This window comes from Amaranthus tricolor, chromosome 5, assembly GCF_026212465.1.
Source record: "Amaranthus tricolor cultivar Red isolate AtriRed21 chromosome 5, ASM2621246v1, whole genome shotgun sequence".
Classification (NCBI taxonomy): domain Eukaryota; kingdom Viridiplantae; phylum Streptophyta; class Magnoliopsida; order Caryophyllales; family Amaranthaceae; genus Amaranthus; species Amaranthus tricolor.
This window is the reverse complement of record NC_080051.1, coordinates 11,229,030-11,247,693: the sequence shown is the minus strand read 5'-3', so window position 1 is coordinate 11,247,693 and position 18,664 is coordinate 11,229,030. Positions and strand designations below refer to the sequence as shown.

The 18,664-nt window shown below is 37.6% G+C and overlaps 1 pseudogene; it reads right to left on the bottom strand.

Moving 5' to 3' along the window:
* Window positions 1-188: 188 nt before the first annotated feature.
* LOC130813419 (uncharacterized) lies at window positions 189-17,024 on the bottom strand (annotated as a pseudogene).
* Window positions 17,025-18,664: the final 1,640 nt, after the last annotated feature.

Below are 18,664 nucleotides of genomic sequence, written 5' to 3'. Positions count from 1 at the left end.
CTTCTAAGTTTGTAGGAAGAACAGATATTGAGATCTTGGCTTCAATACTTGGTCATATAAGAAAAGATGAATTTCAGTAAGTAAATACAGGAATTTCAAAATGTTTATATATTTATTAAAAGAACAATTTTATCAAACCAGAATTTAAGATCTCTGTAGTCTGTAGGAACTAAAACTTATAATTACAGTCAAAAGCCTAAAAGTGTGTTATTATGCTGGTAAACTGGCTGAGTTGTGAGACCAAAACCATAAGGGAAGAGAGGATCATATTTAGCATCCCCTACGTTCATAGGAAGTTGATCAACACTCTTAAACCAAGTCCTTGAGAGCTTGCCAGTGAACCCATAGTCTCCGAACAGCACATTGGCAACACCTTGCCCTTAACTTCCTGGTAGTCAAGCTGCTACTAAAGCATGAATCATGGACATGTATGGTTGGATCACTACTGGCCTCCCTGAAACCACCACCACAACACACTTAACTGCACCACACATAGGTGAAGTTGTTGGACTTGACAAGTTCCATGTCTGGGTTTTCTTTATGAATGATCTCGGTGCTTGGGTCTACAGTTGATGAGATTGCACTTAGTATAGTCGTGCCTGTAAATCATAGAAGAACCAGTTCATAATCATCCAGGCTCGCAAATAACTTTAAAGAAATGAATTACTCCTATGGAAAGGAAAGAGAGAATAAAAGTTGTTGGCATCCGTTCCTTGCCAAGTGATAGACCAACAACCACATTGATAACCAAGATCATTAGCATGAGTTCCAGCTACCAAAATTTTGCTTGCCTTCTTTGGAAGCGACTCTATTGCTGTCTCTGCATTCTCTCCATTCTTTAGCAGCACCAAAGATTTCCTTACTGCTTCCCTTGCCAAATCTCTATGCTCCTATTTTTTTTATATGTATATCCATTTCAAACAACTAACTAATTGTCATGTAACATATTAACTAAATAATCTAAACGACACAAGTAAATTTGTACTCCATCTATATCCTTTGAAATTCCAACAAAAAGAAATGAAACAGTGGGAATATGAATCGGAAAAAGATACAAAATGTAAAGAAGTTTAAATAATTGTATATATATATATATATATATATATATATATATATATATATATATATATATATATATATATATATATATATATAATACCTGGCCTTAAACATGCTGAACGAAGCTATAATCAGCCATGGGATTCTCAAATAAACCCCTTGTGAATTTGACTCGAAGAATTCTTCTCACAGCATCATCAATACGAGTCATGGGAACTATATTTTTGTTTACAAGCTCCTTTAAGATGTTTATAAACTCAGTATAATTATATGGAACCATCACCTGGACAATGTTTAGAATGAATTAAGGCAGCGTGAAGAATATAAGAATTTGCTAATCGATCCGTTTTATGAAAAAGGAAAAGATAAGGGTTACTTACCATGTCAATGCCGGCACTAATACTGACTTCAACAGAATAAGTGTAGTTGATATGCGGAGGATCAGTGATCCTTTCTATACCTTCCCAATCAGAGATACCATTATTACATTAAAACCCACATATTATTATTAGACTTACTAATCTAATAAGTGTACGTATGATTAGGTCTTGGAAATAGAGTGATTAAGCTCCGTAACTTATGTACTAAGTAACTAGCTAAGTGTTACGTAAAAATAAAAAAGTGATTGAACCAAGTATAATTGATGATCAATGACTAACATTTTAAAATTCAATTCAATTCTTAATCTTTTGTTTGACAAAAACAAAATTTTGAAACTCGACAAATTAAATTACGAAATCTATGTTAATTCATGGATTTCAATACTAATCCTAAATATAGATTATGAATCATATGAATACCGTTTAAAGTGGTGAAAATCAAATATTAATTTACCGTTTAAAGTGGTGAAAATCAAATATTAATTTACCGTTTAAAGTGGTATACATATGAATACCGTTTAAAGTGGTGTACATATTCAGTTAAACGGTGTACATATTAAGCTAAAATGGTTGCGTGTACATATTAAGCTAAAATGGTTGCGTTTTTTCGGCTATTATATTTATTATAATTCTAATAAATAAATAAATAAATAAATATATGCTTTAGATGAGATAACACACGACCTCTTTTATTTACTTGAATATATACACCCTTTAACTCAATATAATTAATTTTCAATTTTCACTAACGTTAGCTAACTAATAATCCTCGGTAATTATAATTAAAAAAAAAGAAAAAACAGAAGTTTTAGGATATAAGGTAATTAATTTCCCTGAGTTTAAGGGTACCCTTGAGAAAGTTGGTAAGAAGGTCGTGATTAGCATGCATTTTAACACCATTCCAGCTTGAGTAAGAAGCCATTACAGTAGAAAAGCCCTTAATAATGGAATTGTAATATGGAGGCATATGAATTTTAAGCAATGAGTGTCGATCTATTTTTGTATTTGCTTCATTTACTCCATTAGTAGTGCCTCTATCTCCTACAAAGTGCTTTGCACAAGCAATCACTTTATTCCTACAAAATCATACATAATAATAAGTTAAATATGATTCATAATTCGGTCAACTTTTTTAACTTGATGTTGGATTTATAGGGTGACTTCACTCCTTAAGGGATCACAAGGAATGACTTTGCATTGGGACACCACCAGGTAATTAATATGAATTGGGTAATAATGGTAGGTATCCAAGTCTTTGATTAATTATAGAAGGGTTGAAATTCTACTTTCGATTTTTTCTATAAGGAAAAGCCGAGTCGACTTTTTTTATGGCAACAGGAAAAACCTGGGTTTAAGCCTTTAAGTGTTGTATGGCTGCACCGGTTCGCTCTTTTTAGGTTTTCAATCACTGTATGTAATTATAATTATACATTATAAATATTCAAAATTACGTTGGATTAATATTTTTTTTACTTAAATCTCCTAATCTATCTAATCTCTTTTCTTCCTAATTTTCCAAATCACCATTGTAAAACCATTAAAGCTTCAAGAAAGCCTTTGATTCATAAATAATTTATTTAGGCTAGATGTGAATGTAGTCCACATTGGATAAATCAAATCCATTTTGTTTTGCTTTATTGGTTAACTGTTTTTATAATTTTTTTATTTTCAATTAGTTCAAATCATTTCCAATTTAATTGAAGGTTCTAATCATTGATTCTTAACACAGTTAGGTCTTCATTCTAATAATTAGTATCAAAACAAATAGTTCTTAGTGATTATTTGAGTTCTTTATTTACATTTGGATCCAACACGCTTTAAATGAAGTTGGATAATGTAAATCAAAATTTTGGCTTATGGTAAGTCTAGATGAAAGCTTTTCTGAAGGTTGAAAAAAGGGATCAAATAGTTACAAAGGCTCTTAGGGTTATGTAATCTCTACGATGAGGTGCTTAGAGAAGTTGTGGAGGAGACTACTACAAAGGGTATATAAGATAGACTTGAAGACTTATACATGGCCTCATCCACAAAGCTATAGTAGTTGTGGGGTGCAAATGGATCTTCAAGAAGAATGAAGGATCATCAAGTGACATTGGCCGCATCCAAAAATCTATAGTAGTTGCAAAAGGTTATTCTCAAGTGTAAGGTATAGACTTCCATGTGGTGTTCTTTCCGATGGTGAAGCATTCTTTAATAGGGCCCTACTTGCTTTATTGGCGATGATGGACTTGATGTTACATCTTATAGAGTAGTATATTTTCCATATTATATAAATATTTATATTTTGGTAATTATCTTGTAATTATGTTGTTTCCTAAACTTTAGGATTATGATTTGTATTTATTCTCATTCATCTAATGGAAATGGCAAGGGAATTAATACCAATATGATATCATTTTCCTAGGTTTTGATCTTCCCAAAACTACCTCTCTTCCTCCTCTTCTACCTGCTGCCAGCTGCCACCCTTGGTGGCTATCACCACTTTCTTCCTTTCTCTTTTTCTCTTCTTTCCATGGTTTCATCCACAAAAATTCATCCGGCTACTTTGGTTACTAATATTAAAAATTGGGTCCCCATCCAACTTGATGAGGAAGGTGTTAATTTTAACACATGTTCGACTCTTTTTCAACTTCATTGTCGTGCTATGTATGGAACCGCATCGAAAATAATTTTTACAACAATAAAACCTTTCGTATTCTTCATCTTGAATCTCAATTTAATGAACTCTCTCATCTCAATTCTCTAGTGTGAAAAATTATTGCAAAGAACTCATAAATATCGTTATCACCCTTAATAATCTTGGTACCACCATCACCAACAATCAATTTTGCATCAATTAGGGTATTATTTTTTGATTTTCTTGTCCTCATACTTATTCCCAAAATGGTAAGTCCGAAAGAAAGACTCATTTCATTAATAATATTGTCCGGACTTTATTATGTCATTCTTCTCTTCCCCACATTTTTGGCCTCACACCTTAAATATCGCAACATATCTCTTTGATATACTCCCATCCATATTACTTGATAATCTCACTTCAACTTACATTCTTTACAACAAATTCCCTTCCTATAAACATATCCGATTTTTTGGGTGCTTATGTTTTCCTTTCATTCCTTCCACCAAAATTCATAAATTACAACATTGATCCTCTCTGTGTGTCTTCTTGGGCTATCTATCTTCGAACCACGGTTACAAGTGATATGAGCTCTCTTCTCATTAAATTCTTATATCTCCTCATGTTCTTTTTGATGAAGCAAATTTTCCCTTTTCTCGGGTTTCTAATTGGTTTCCTAATGAGTACAATGTTTTAGATGAACCTCTTCCTTTGTCTATATTTCAGTATACTCCAAACAACCCATCTTTGAGTCCACATGGGCCTGCATTATCCGATCAAATTTCAGCCTCCCCCCTTTCTCTAGTCAACTCCAAAACTCCTCCCCTCATAGGTACAGCCTTAATTGGCGCAATTCCTCTCCCCCTTTTCCAAATACAACTTTCCTCATTCTCTCCTTTCCCTAAGCCTTCCTCCCATAGCCCATTCCCTACTGCCTCCACTTTTAGGCCTACTTTTAGCATTCCACCTCTTACTTCCTCCCTCCATCCACAAACTTACCCACCTCCCTCATCACCACCTTATCCATCTCGCGACGGCATGACTACGTGTAGTCAACAGGGTATTTTTAAACCCAATCCCAAATACACTCTTCAGGCTTTATCTGTTTCTTTTTCTCCTATTTCCAAAAATCCTGTACATGCCCTCCATGACCCAAAATAGAAAAGCTATGAATGAAGAATTTGATGTTTTAATTGACAATCATACTTGGGATCCTGTTCCTCAGACTTCTAATGCCAATGTTATTCGTTTTTTATGGATTTACGGTTGAAGACTACATCTAATGGGTCCTTTAAGTGTGTCTTGTTGGTGATGGGAAGTCTCAAAGAGAAAGCATTGATTATGATGAGACTTTTAGTCTTGTGGTTAAACTTGCTATCATTCGCATTAAGTATTGCTTTATCCAGATTAGGGCCTATACATCAGCTTGACGTTAAGAATGCTTTTCTTCATGGCCACTTGAACGAAACTGTGTACATGCATCAACCTCTGGGTTTTCATGATACTGTTCATTCTGATTATGTCCGTCTCCTCCGAAAATCACTTTATGATCTTAAGCAAGCCCCTCGGGTCTAGTATCAGCGGTTTGCCGATTGACTACTATTGGTTTCTGTAATAGCATTTCTAATAACTCTTTCTTTTTGAATTCTCATGGATTCGACATTGCTTATCTGCTTTTGTATGTGGATGATATTGTTCGAACTACCTCTTCTGACTTTCTTAGTTATTTCTTGGGTATTGTCGTCTTGTACTTTTGCAGGCCTTTTTATTTCTCAACACAATTATGCAACTGAAATTCTTGAAAAAGCAAGCATGTGTCAATGCAAACCTTCTCCTACTCTTTTATCGTTGTTTAATTGGGGCTTTGTGGTATCTTACCTTCACCCTGCTAGATATTTCTTATGTTGTTTAACAAGTACGTCTCTTTATACATGACCCTCGGGGTTGAACATATGGTTGCTCTTCATCGTATTCGTTGGTATGTCCAAGGTACTCTTTATCATGGTCTGCAACTGTATAAGTCCTCTATTTCTTCTCTTTTATCCTATATGAATGCTAATTAGGGTAGATGCCCTGGCACCCGTCGTGGCACTTCTTGATACTGCGTTTTTCTGGGTGATAATTTGGTCTCTTGGTCTGCTAAGCGATAGCTTACGATTTCTAAGTTCAGTGCCGAGTTCGAATACCATAGTGTTGCCAATGTTGTTTCTGAGACTTGTTGGCTTTAACATATTGAGCTTTATCGTCCTATTCCAATTGCTGCTCTTGTTTATTGTGACAATGTTAGTGTTGTGTATCTGTTTTATAACCCTATTCATCATCAACGCACTAAACATATCAAGATGGATATTCATTTTGTTTGTGAAAAAGTTAAACGTGGTGACCTTTGGGTTTTTTATGTTCCTTCTCGATATCAGATTGCAAATATTTTTACCCAGTGTCTTCCTCAAGTTTTGTTTGATAATTTTCATTTCAGTCTCAGCATCTGTAAGCCTTCCGATTAAATGCGGGGGGTGTAATAGAGTAGTATATTTTTCTTATCATATATCTAAATATTTATATTTTGGTAATTATATTGTTTCCTAGACTCTAGGATAATGATTTGTATTTATTCTCATTCATTTAATAGAAATGGCAAGGAATTAATTCCAATAACATCAATTATATGTAAAATAACATTTCTCTACGATGAATTATATGAGAAGATCTAAATGAAGAAACCCAAAGGCTTTGAGATAAAAGGTAAGAAGGATCATGTCGTGTGTCGCTTGGAGAGATCACTATACGAATTGAAGCAATATCCAAGATATGGTGTAAAAGGTTTGATTCCTTCATGGTATCACATGGTTTTGCATAGACTTCATATAATAGTGGTGTCTATATGATGAGCACTAGTGTTGGGTCCTTGATCTATCTTATGTTATATATAGATAATGTGCTTGTTTCTTGTAGTAGCATGGTTCAGGTGGTGACATTAAAGGAGCTTTTATCAAGTAAGTTTCATAGGAAGGACTTTGGATTATGCAAAGATGATTCTTGGTATGGAGATATTTAGGAATAAGAATAATGGTATATGTTTTGTGATGTAGATGTCCATTCTAAAGAAATGGTATACACTTTTAAATTTGTTTTGTTAATAAAATAATAAATAAACTACAATGACATAAATAAAGTAAAGACTTACTTTCCACCAATATAAGGAACACCAAGTGGAGGTTTGGGAGGGATACTTCCTTGTAAACCATCAATAATAAAAGTCATTTCTTAGACGGTTTTAGGGTCTCCACTATAACTCTCATAACACCTTCCCCATCTTGGATCTCCACAAATTAAACCTAATCAAATTTCATTTTCATACAATATAAAATTAATATTTTTATTGATTAAAATATAAATAAACTTTCAGTAGGTCTCTTTGAGTGATAGCTCTCAAAGCCCAACCCAATTTATTAAAAAAGACACCCGAAATACCCATGCATATCACAAAACACCAACTATTATTTTTAATATTTATTTTGTATATATTGAAGTAGACATATAAACACCTACAGGCAGCACATAACATAAACTATTATGCCAAATAACCTAAAGACCTACAGCACATAACATATATTCCTACAACACATAACACAAAAACATACAACAAATACTCTAAACACCTACAACACATAACAAAAAAAGCTACAACACATAACAAGAAAACCTACAACAAATAACCGAAACACCTACAGACATAATCTAAACCCGTATAGCAAATAACTTAAACATTTACAACACATAAAACTATTTGACAACTTTAACATGTTTAAAATACCTACTTGACATACTGTGAACCCTTGTTTGACGTATCCTAAATGCGTACTTGAGGTATCCTGAAACCCTACCGAGTAAACGTACAGTTACACTCCATATTCTTTTTTTTTATTTTTTTATTATTTTTTATTTTTTTAATTTTTTTAAAATCTAGTGGGTGGACCCATTAGAGAGAATTTTCTTGTGAGACCATCTCTCCCAACAATTAGTGATAAACTTTTAGTTAAGAATATTTACCGCAATACATGGAGCAAAAGCATAAGGAATACCAGTTGCTGTAACTTCAAAGGCCGTTTCTTCACCTATCCTCCTTACAAGGTCGGGATCCCTACAAATAATAAATTTTAAAAACAAATCATTATTGATATATTTCTAGAATTTCGTAAAATTTTACATAGTTGTTATTGTCACGGGCTCACTTATTGACTTTGTGAAAACCGTGTGGCACTAGTGACAATGGCTATAGATTGCACTAGCTCATCCTTGAAAATGTGTTTAAGTATAAAGAGCTTAGAGACTTAAGCTTAAAGAAGCTAAAGGGAATACTTGAAGAAGAGTGTTTTTGTGGAAAGGCTTTGTATTACTTGAATGCTTGTACACAACTTGAGTGTGTTAGTTGCAAAATGAGGGGGCTTGGGGTATTTATAGTGATAACGAAGCCTCTAAAGAATTCTAGAGAGTTCCATTAGCTATTCTACATGGTTGTCTCTAGAGAATTCTAGGACATCTCCTACCCTAGGCTTTTCTGCTAGTATCTAGATAGTTCTACAACTATGTACAATACTCTACATTATTCTAGTGTATACAAGTGAATTCTAGAAGCTTCTATAGAACTCCAAAAAGCTCTTGATAACGCGGGCTGAATCGAAAAAACGAGTCGAACCGTGTCATTCTCCCCCACCTGAATGTTGCATCGTCCTCGATGCTTCAGCAACTTTGAACTTCCGATGAGCTTTTGAAATTGCCATAAGTGTTCGACTGGTCCCCAACTGGTCTCGCTTATCGGTAGGCCTTTCCATTTTACCAAGTATTCTCTAATGGCTGCTCTGTTTCTCTTGCACGTGATTCTCTTGGAAAGTATTTCCTTGGCAGCCTTGTCATATTGGTCCCGTATGCCTGTTGGAGCACGGGTGGATATGTTTCGATCTTCCTAGAGGGGGTCCTTTTTGTGTGGCTTGAACAAGCTCACATGAAACACCGAATGAAGTTTTGAGTATGCCTCGGGTAATTCCAACTTGTAGGCTACGGAGCCTACTTTCTTAATGACCGTGAAAGGACCCTCGTATCTTCGCATAAGTCCCTTGTGTAAGCCTCGAACACGCCCATGCTCGTACAGCTTTACTAGTACTTGGTCCCTTTCTGCGGACTCCCAATGTGTGTGCTTCTTAAAGGGCCATTTTTTTATTCTCTTGGCAGACTTCTCGAGATATAACTTTGCATGTCTGCTCGTTCTTGCCAATCTTTGGCAAATCTATATGTTGGTGGGCTATTGCCCTTGTAGCCTCCAACAATGTCCTTTGGTGTGGTTGGTTGGAAACCAAGGACTACCTCGAATGGGCTATTTCCCGTGCTTTCGCACCTCATCAAGTTGTAGGAGAATTGCGCAATGTCCAAGAGAGTTGCCCAAACATTTTGATTTGCTGCCACATAATGACGGAGGTAGACTTCTAACATGCTGTTGAACACGCTCTGTTTGCCCATCCGTTTGTAGGTGCATCGTTGTTGACATCTTTATCTCTCTCTCCCCATTAGGCGAAACAGTTCTTGCCAAAACCTCCCTGTAAACCTGGAGTCTCTGTCGCTTATTATTGATGTTGGCAGACCCCAATATTTAACAACATGCTTCATAAAGAGCTTGGCAGTGACCTCTGCCATACATTCTTTCGGTGCTGGGACGAAAAATCGCATACTTTGACAATCGATCTACAATGACCAAGATGTTAGTGCAGCTTTCTGAAAGTGGCAAGCTTACTATGAAATCCATCGAAATGCTACCCCATATGTGTTCCGGTATGGGCAGTGGAGAAAGTAAGCCATAGGGGTGATACTGCTCCACTTTGTCTTGTTGGCACACCAAGCATGTTCGTACATGAAGCTCTACGTCCTCCTGTACTCGGGGCCGATAGAAGTGTTCTTGCACCATTGCTAGGGTGCGATGTGTTCCCGGATGTCCAGCATAGGGAGTCTCATGACACTCTCGTAGAATTTCCCTTCTCAGATTGCCCCATGCGGGGACGAGGAGCCGATTCCCTTTTGCATATAATGCACCATTATCCACCCAAAATCGAGTTATCTTTCCTTCCTTTGCAAACTCCATACATTTTTGTGCTTGTGGGTCATGGCTTAGTCCCTCCTTGATACGATCGAATAAGTCTCCTTCGGGGATACTTTCTAACGGTGCCAAACATACTTTTCGGCTTAGAACATTGGCGACTTGGTTTGTTTTTCCAGGGCTATATTCTAGCTCATATTTGAATTATGCCAAGTAGTCCAACCACCTTGCTTGTTTGCTCTAAAGCTTCTGTTGGTTTCGGAAGTAACTTACGGCCTTAGTTTCGGTCTTGATTTTGAATGGAGTCGATGCCTTTAGGTAATGCTCCCATACCCTTAGACAATACACCACTGCGAGCATTTCTTTTCGTGTGTTGGCCATCGTTTTTCCGTCTCGCTGAGCTTTCGACTCTGAAAAGCAATTGGATGACCTTCTTGCATTAGTACCCCACTGATAGCAAAGTCGAAGGCATCTGTGCAGACTTCAAATGGCTTATTGAAGTCCGGAAGAGCAAGTACAGGTTCTTGTGTGACGGCCTGTTTCAAAGCTTCGAAAGTCGTTTGGTGTTTAGGTGTCCAACACCAATCATGCCCCTTCTTCAATAGAATAGTTAGTGGAGCGGCAATCGCTGAATGCCCTTCGATGAAGCGTCGATAATAGTTGGCAAGCCCTAAGAATGATCTTAAATCAGTGGCCTTTATTGGGGCCTCCCAGTCCATGATTGCCCTTATCTTCTTGGGGTCCATTCGAATCTTCCCATCACCAATTATGATCTTCGAGAACTTGGAGAACATTTCTCCTTTTTAATGTAAAGTTGGTTCTCCCTTAGAACTTGGAGAACAGCTCTTAAATGATCCACATGCTCCTCCATCGAGCTACTATAGACGACTAATCATCCAAGTAGACTAATACGAACTTTTCGATGAAATCAGCAAGTACCGTTGCATAAGGGTGCAAAATGTTGCTGGATCATTCGTCAATCCAAAGGGCATGACAAGAAATTCGTAAGACCTGTTAGCTACATTTTATCTTTATTTTTACCCCTATAAGTGGCTTGTTTAGTGTGAGTAAACTACATGTTATTGCATTGGTTTATTGGATTTTACGCTTGTTTTGTTGCTTTGGTATTTTATTTCATTTCAGGATCTAATCATATACATCGAGCACAAACTAGCCCTTCTAGTTGCATACATTGCTCACCTAAATAGATCATCGAGCACAAACTAGCCCCTCTAGTTGCATACATTTCAAAGAAGCGAAACATCATGAGCCAAGCCACAAGAACAAGCCAAAATAGATCCGCTCGACAAGTTGAGCAAGATGGCTCGGGTCGAGCGAAGTGCATTCACATTTCCAGAAGCTTCTGATCATCAGCAGGATTTAATTCAGGAGCACAGTACATCTGCTCGACTGGTCGAGCACAATGGCTCGGGACGAGCGGAGTTAATTTTTACATTCTGTCCCATTCTTGAAGTCTCTGATGTTGAACCTGAAGGTGGCTCGACTACTCGAGCGGGATTCGCTCGGGTCGAGCGAAATGGGCGGTAGCAACATGTGCGATCTTTTTAAAGCATCATTCGAGGTCCAATTATATTTGTTGCTTCTAATTGCTGCTGCCAAGACTGCTAGCCACCCTACCATATCCACTAGGGGTGGCACCCCCCTTCTTATAACCTAGGGGTGGTGGAGCAATCATGAAACCACCACCCCCCACTTGCTTTTGAAGCCTATAAATAGAGAAGAGGAAGAAGGAGTTTGCATCTCAGACTTCAACCTTTCATCTTAAGTAATTTATGTATTCTTCATAGTCTTGCTTTCATTTCAATTAAGAATTAGTTTTAGCATAATCTCTATTTCAATTCAATCTAGTATTTTCATTTTCCAAATACAATCTTTACTTATCCTTTATTATAATGTTTTGCAATTTGGGATTCTTCAACCATTGATGTACTATTATTGAAGCTTTTGGAAGGTATTACTTTGAATCATCAATTCATCTTGTTCACCCTTGGATTGAGCTCAAAAGAGTAACTTCTATCCTTGCTTATATTGTTTTCAATTCATGTCACTTAATCCCGTTGATTGTTTGCTTTAGTTTCATATATTCATGCTTGTAGTTCTTCAACTTATATTGCTTTCATCTCTTTAAGGTACTCTAGCTTAATTTATTCATCTATGCTTCTTGACTTGCTGCATTCTACAATTTCATTATGAGTATGAGTGAGTAGTTTGTTTTGGCTTAGGCTAGGCATTATCACAATGAATGTAGTTTGAATTGCTTTTTTTACCTTTGGTTTGGTTGTGTTGTTTATGGTTTAAGATGGATTTTGCTATCATGTTGTAGTGTCGTTGAATTGAGGGCGAGAGTCGATTTTTAACGATAATCTATGCTTAAAAGTTAAGGCGTCTCCATGAGAATAGGTAGATGCTTTGATTGGAAATGTTGAATGTGTGCTTCACGTCTTAAGTTGTGTATTAGCTCCATGAGAATAGGTAGTTGAGCATGGTTAGGAAGCTTTTGTTTCTCGAGAGAGAACATTAGTACTTATGATACGTTCTTCCCCATAACAAAATATCCATGACCTTAGGTTAATGTTTAGTAAACACTGCTTTGGTGAGAAAGCCTAGCCTATGACTCTTAGTTTATTGATCATTTTATCCTTGCTTTTAGTTCATTGTATCCTTATTTACTTTTATGATTTGTTTTCATTAAGTTTCTTTTCTTTAATCGCTTGTCTTCATTTTATCTCCAAACATCATATTATACGTTTTTGAACACACTAATCGATTGAGAAACTATCAACTTAACCCCCACTCCTTGTGGATTCGACCCGTACTTGCCGACGTACTACGCTACGCCGTGCACTTGCGGTATTACTATTGAAGGACATAAAGTCCCGATCAAGACCTGTACCTGGTGATGCATACCGTCTTTGGTTCATCTCCCGCGGCTATTCTTAGCTGGTTGTATCCCTTCCGAAGATCTAGCTTTAAGAATACCTTTGCTGGTTGTAGTCGATCAAACAAATCTGCGATAAGAGGAATTGGATATTTGTTCTTGACGGTTAACTTGTTTAGCACCCGATAGTCGACACACATTCGGAGAGTCCCATCCTTCTTGCGTTGAAATAGCACAGGTGCACCCCAGGGGCTCTTCGAGGGCCTAATGTAACCCGCGTCCAACAATTTCTTTAATTGGACTTTGAGCTCCTCTAGTTCAATAGGGCACAAACGATATGGAGCTTTGACCTCAGGTTTTGCCCCTTCTATAAGCCCGATCTCATGGTCGATCTCTCGTCTCGGAGGAAGCTTCTTCGGCAGCTCGTCGGGCATAACGTCTTATAATTCCTTTAGAACGTCCTCGATCGCAGGTGGAGTTAATACCTCCTTTGTTGGTTCTTCGGTTGGCGGCTCCTCTTCAAATACCATGGCGGCAAACGTTCTTTCCCCATGAGTTAGTCCCCTTTTTACTTGATTGGGGCTAAGCTCTCCTTTTTTCTTGAGCTTGACCTAGCAAGGTTTGTCTTGTTACATAATTAACATGGTGTCTTTACCCGGAACTAGTAGTGGCTTTACTTGGTCGAGAAACTCCATTCCGGACACCAACTCATAGTCGTCCATTGGAGCGATGGTAAAGTTGGTCGTACTTGATTATGTTCCGATAGAGAATGAAACGTTCCTGGCTTCTCCATCTAGGTTCATCCAGGTGCCGTTAATACCCTTAAAATGGCCTTTGCTTGGACCCCAGCTTATACCAAGTTCACGAGTGACCCCTTCGCTTAGGTAGCTTGTGTCGGCCTCGTTGTCGAGAAGTCCCCACCTCGTCCTGTCTTTGAATTTGGCCTCCATATATAAGTGTCCCTTTCGTGTTTCGGATCTGGCATGGATGACATCCAAGCGATGTAGACACGCTACTCGCTTCTCCTCTTCTTGGCTCAGCTCTTGGGCCAAGGCGACCAACTTAGTGCGAGTCGGGCAGTTGCGTGCCAAGTGCGGTCCTCCGCACAAGAAATAATCATCGGACATCTTTGCCTTATCCCCCTTGGATGTGTTGCCGGTAGAAGTCCTAACCACAGTTGTTGCTTTGGGATACTTACCCTTGTCTCCCCCACCTTTGCCCAAAGGTGTCTTTTTATTCTTGTCTTTGGAGCCTTCTTTCTTCTAATACTCGATGAGGGACTCGGCCACGCGTAGTGCAGTCTTGATATCTTGTACGTCCCTACGTTGAAGCTCTAGTATTGCCCATCGGTTCAACCCATCCATAAAGGAGAAAAGAGCTTCTTTAGGAGCCAGGTCAGGTATTTCCAACATAACATCTTAGAATTCCCGCACGTACTCTCGAATATGCCCGCCCTTGTGGTGTAGGCGACGTAGTTTAGCTCGTGCTTCATCCTTCGCATCAGCGGGTAGGAATTGCTTCCTAAACTCATCTTTGAATCCCTCCCACGTAGTAATGCTCGGGCCCTCGTCCCCAATAGGTGTGGACATACGTTTCCACCAAGATAAGGCACTGCCCTTTAAATAAAGAGAAGCTTGGTAGATCCTTACCGAGTCGTCTTCCAACTCAATGGCTCCAAACAGGAAGCCACCCCGGTGACTCCGCTTGACCCATTGGCATCAAGTCGTGTCCTGAGCCTCCTTACTTCAGCCTTTGTTGTGTCGAGTTCATTCTTCAAACCATCGATGGTCTCTTGGAGAGTGGCGATAAGAGAAGCATTGGCTTGACACACTTTGTCATTTTGGTCCACCACTTTGTTGATGGCCCTAAGCGTCTCTTCCCTTAAGCTCTCAATGTCTGCCTGGAGTGTAGTTAAAAGGGAAGCATTACCTTCTTTAGCCTTGTTGTTACGATCCACCGCCTCATTAAGAGCTAGAAGCATGTCGTCTCGCACCTCTTGTATGGCGCCAAGCAATTCCTCCCTGAACTGCTCCATACATGCCTTGATTATCCTTGTCACGGTGCTACTATGCTTCTCCCATCGCTCTTGGTGCTCTGCAACCTGCAAGCCTTCTCAAGCTAACCTCTTTTCCAACTCCACCATAGGCTCTCTAGAGACGGACTTGTCTCTGCCCCTACTGCCCTTTCTAGCAGCCTTGCTTGTGTCCCCAACGACAATATCTTGGGCAACACATGACTCCTTGTGGCTTTGCACGGCTACTGATTCATCTGCCATTAGTATAACTTGTATAACTCGACTCGGTGTTGAACGAGGCTTTGATATCACTTGGCACGGGCTCACTTATTGACTTAGTGAAAACCGTGTGGCGCTAGTGACAATGGCTATAGATTGCACTAGCTCAGCCTTGAGAATGTGTTTAAATATAAAGAACGTAGATACTTAAGCTTGAAGAAGCTAAAGGGAATACTTGAAGAAGAGTGTTTTTGTGGAAAGGCTTTGTATTGCTTGAATGCTTGTACACAACTTGAGTTTGTTGCAAAATGAGGGGGCTGGGGTATTTATAGTGATAACGAAGCCCCTAAAGAATTCTAGAGAGTTCCATTAGCTATTCTACATGGTTGTCTCTAGAAAATTCTAGGACATCTCCTACCCTAGGCTTTTGTACTTGTATCTAGATAGTTCTACAACTATGTACAATACTGTACATTCTTCTAGTGTATACAAGAGAATTCTAGAAGCTTCTATAGAACTCCAGAAAGCTCTTGATGACATGGGTTGAATCGGAAAAATGAGTCGGACCGTGTCATTATGAAGAATGGTTTGAAGAGAAATATACGAGAATGTATAGAGAAAAGGGGTCTCAAAATACTAAAAAAAATATCTAAGATAAATCTTCTTTATATTATTATTATTATTATTATTATTATTATTATTATTATTATTATTATTATTATTATTATTAAATATAACGACTTAGAATTCTTATGAACAAAAAAATACATGTTTTCATTTTGTATATATGGGTCATTTATCTCTAACTAGTATAATAACTCGTGCAATGAATGAAGTTGTTAGTATGAAGATATATAAATAAAATTTTCAAAAGTATGTTATAATAAACATACTATATATTAAAGATGAAGTAATAATTATTAAAGATATTGTGATATGACATTGTTTATTTACGTAATAAATTCAAATAGTTTGTAGATAACCCTTAAATTAGGGAAGAAATGGTTTTGAAAGTTTAATATAATTAATTTATTAATTTTACTTACATATAAGTTATTTTTAATAGATCTTGTTGTTTTGTCATTTCCTAACTTGCTCAGCATTTATAATCAATTTCTCTACAAAAGACTAAAAATTTAATCGGTGTAGTGTTCTATGAGGATGACAAGTAAAATTTTTCAATCTTTTATAATTAGATTGTATGATTTTATCTATGCTCCTAACAAGTCAAACGACATTATATATCAATATTAATAATATGGCATTGAAAAAGTGAATAAATTAATCAACAAATTAAGAATTAGTAAAAGCATTATGTATACACACCTATTAGCACCAAGACCAGTATTATGAGGAAAAATAGTCGCCGTATACACATTATTATGGCCATGAACAACATCAATCCCATAAGTCATGGGGATCCGTAACCTACTAGATAATGAACCATTTTGAAAGTTATTGATCATATCAACCCAAACACTTGGGGTGACATGTGCTTTAGGGACACTCCCTCCACCACTAAGGACACTTCTAATGAAATAATCTCTCCAGATCTCCTTTGTTGTGTTAGCCCGTTCGATTTGCACCATTTATCGAGTCTTCTCTTCAAATATCATCCTAGCGATTAGATCTCTGATCCTTTGATTAATGGGTAATTTTGCATCTTTGTAAATCATGTACTCTTCTAATGTATGTGCTTTAGTCTTTGGTGTGTATATAATCATGATTAGTACTACAATTATAATTCCCATCTTTGTTCTTCAAAAACTCTAACAAGAGTATTTAGTCATTCCTTCTTTATTATGATTTTTTTTTCAAGATCCTTATCCAATGGAGTCAACAAAGGATGCAAAAGATCCCACATAAGACCCTAGTAGGGTATATTACATACACCCTTCAGACTTAGCAAGCAACAAATTGGTCTGTACTGTTTTTGATGGCACGGGTTTTAGTGACTAGAAGAGATCCATGATAAGTCTTGATGCTAAAAATAAAATGAGTTTTGTTGATGGTAGTTTAGCCCAACCAAAAGAAGGAACTATGGAAGAAAAAGCATAGAAGTGTTGTATTAACTTAGTCACAGGCTGGCTTATTGTCTCCTTAGAACGATACATTGCCAAGAGTATAATGTACTTCAAGACTGCTAGTTCCATTCGATCTGACCTTGAAGGAAGATTTGGCAATCCATCATCATCCCAAATGTATAGGCTTTAAGAACAACTCCTTAACAACATCCAAGAACTAGGAATGAGCATGGAAGATTATTTTACAAGAGTTAAATCTATATGGAATAAGATTGATGATCTCAGACCATTACCTGTCTGTGTCTGCAATCCAAGTGTTAATTTTCTTAAAATCCAACAAGAACAACGAATTCTTACTTTTCTTATGAAACTTGACCGAGATTATAGTCAAGTTAGGTCTAATCTTTTAATGCACAAAGACTTACTTGATATCACTGAAGTTTATAGGATGTTGTTGCAGGAAGAAAGTCATAAAGGCATACAACAACCCTCCAAGTCTGTTGAACCCATGGCTTTTGCTAGTGGCAAATGTAGAGGTTCATTTCATTTAAAGAATGCATCCAATGGCAAGAAACCAACTTATTATTGTGATCACTGCAAGATTGCAGGCCACAGTATCCATAGATGCTTCAAATTACATGGATATCCTAAGAATCGATCTAATCTAGGTAAGTGCAAGAAACCAGCCCAATATTCGTTTCACTTATGCTAGAAGGCCCAAGAAGAAACTACTAGAAGAAGGTTAAAACTGCCAAATAATTGCTAAGGTGAGAAATAATTTCAGTTTTGGGGTAGAGGGTAATTTAGTAAATCAAGAAGAAAAGTTGTTATGAGTTTGTTAGCTGGGAGGACTTGTTAGGAATACACTTAAGAAGTTTGTTAAGAATCTGATTATATAATGGAGCATGGGGGAAGGGGGAAAGGCAAGCAATTTCATACTAAACACGTAGCATCTTTGGGAGAGCACCTTCCTCTCGAAAGAAGGGGTATGTATTACTCAATCAGCACTTGATAAAACAAACAACTTCCATTCTCTGAATTTCTTTTTCTTCTTGTAATATTCTGATTCCCAGCAATTGGTATCAGAGCGGAATCGTTCCAAAGATACGGAGAAGCAGATGGCTAGATTGAATCACGGGCAAAGGTTGGATTTGCTGGAACAGGAGGTGGCCGCTTTGCCCACACGTGTAGCTCAGGAGATAACTACGGCTCTGGCGGCGTTCAAGGCTGACCTTAGCAATCAATTGGCTGCTGGCCAGGAGAAAAACCGACCAGACCTACACTCCTCGCTGAACGGGTCACCACCGGCATGGGATAACCCATTTTCATCTCAGTCTCAGGTGGGAAACGGAGAAAGGGGCGACCCA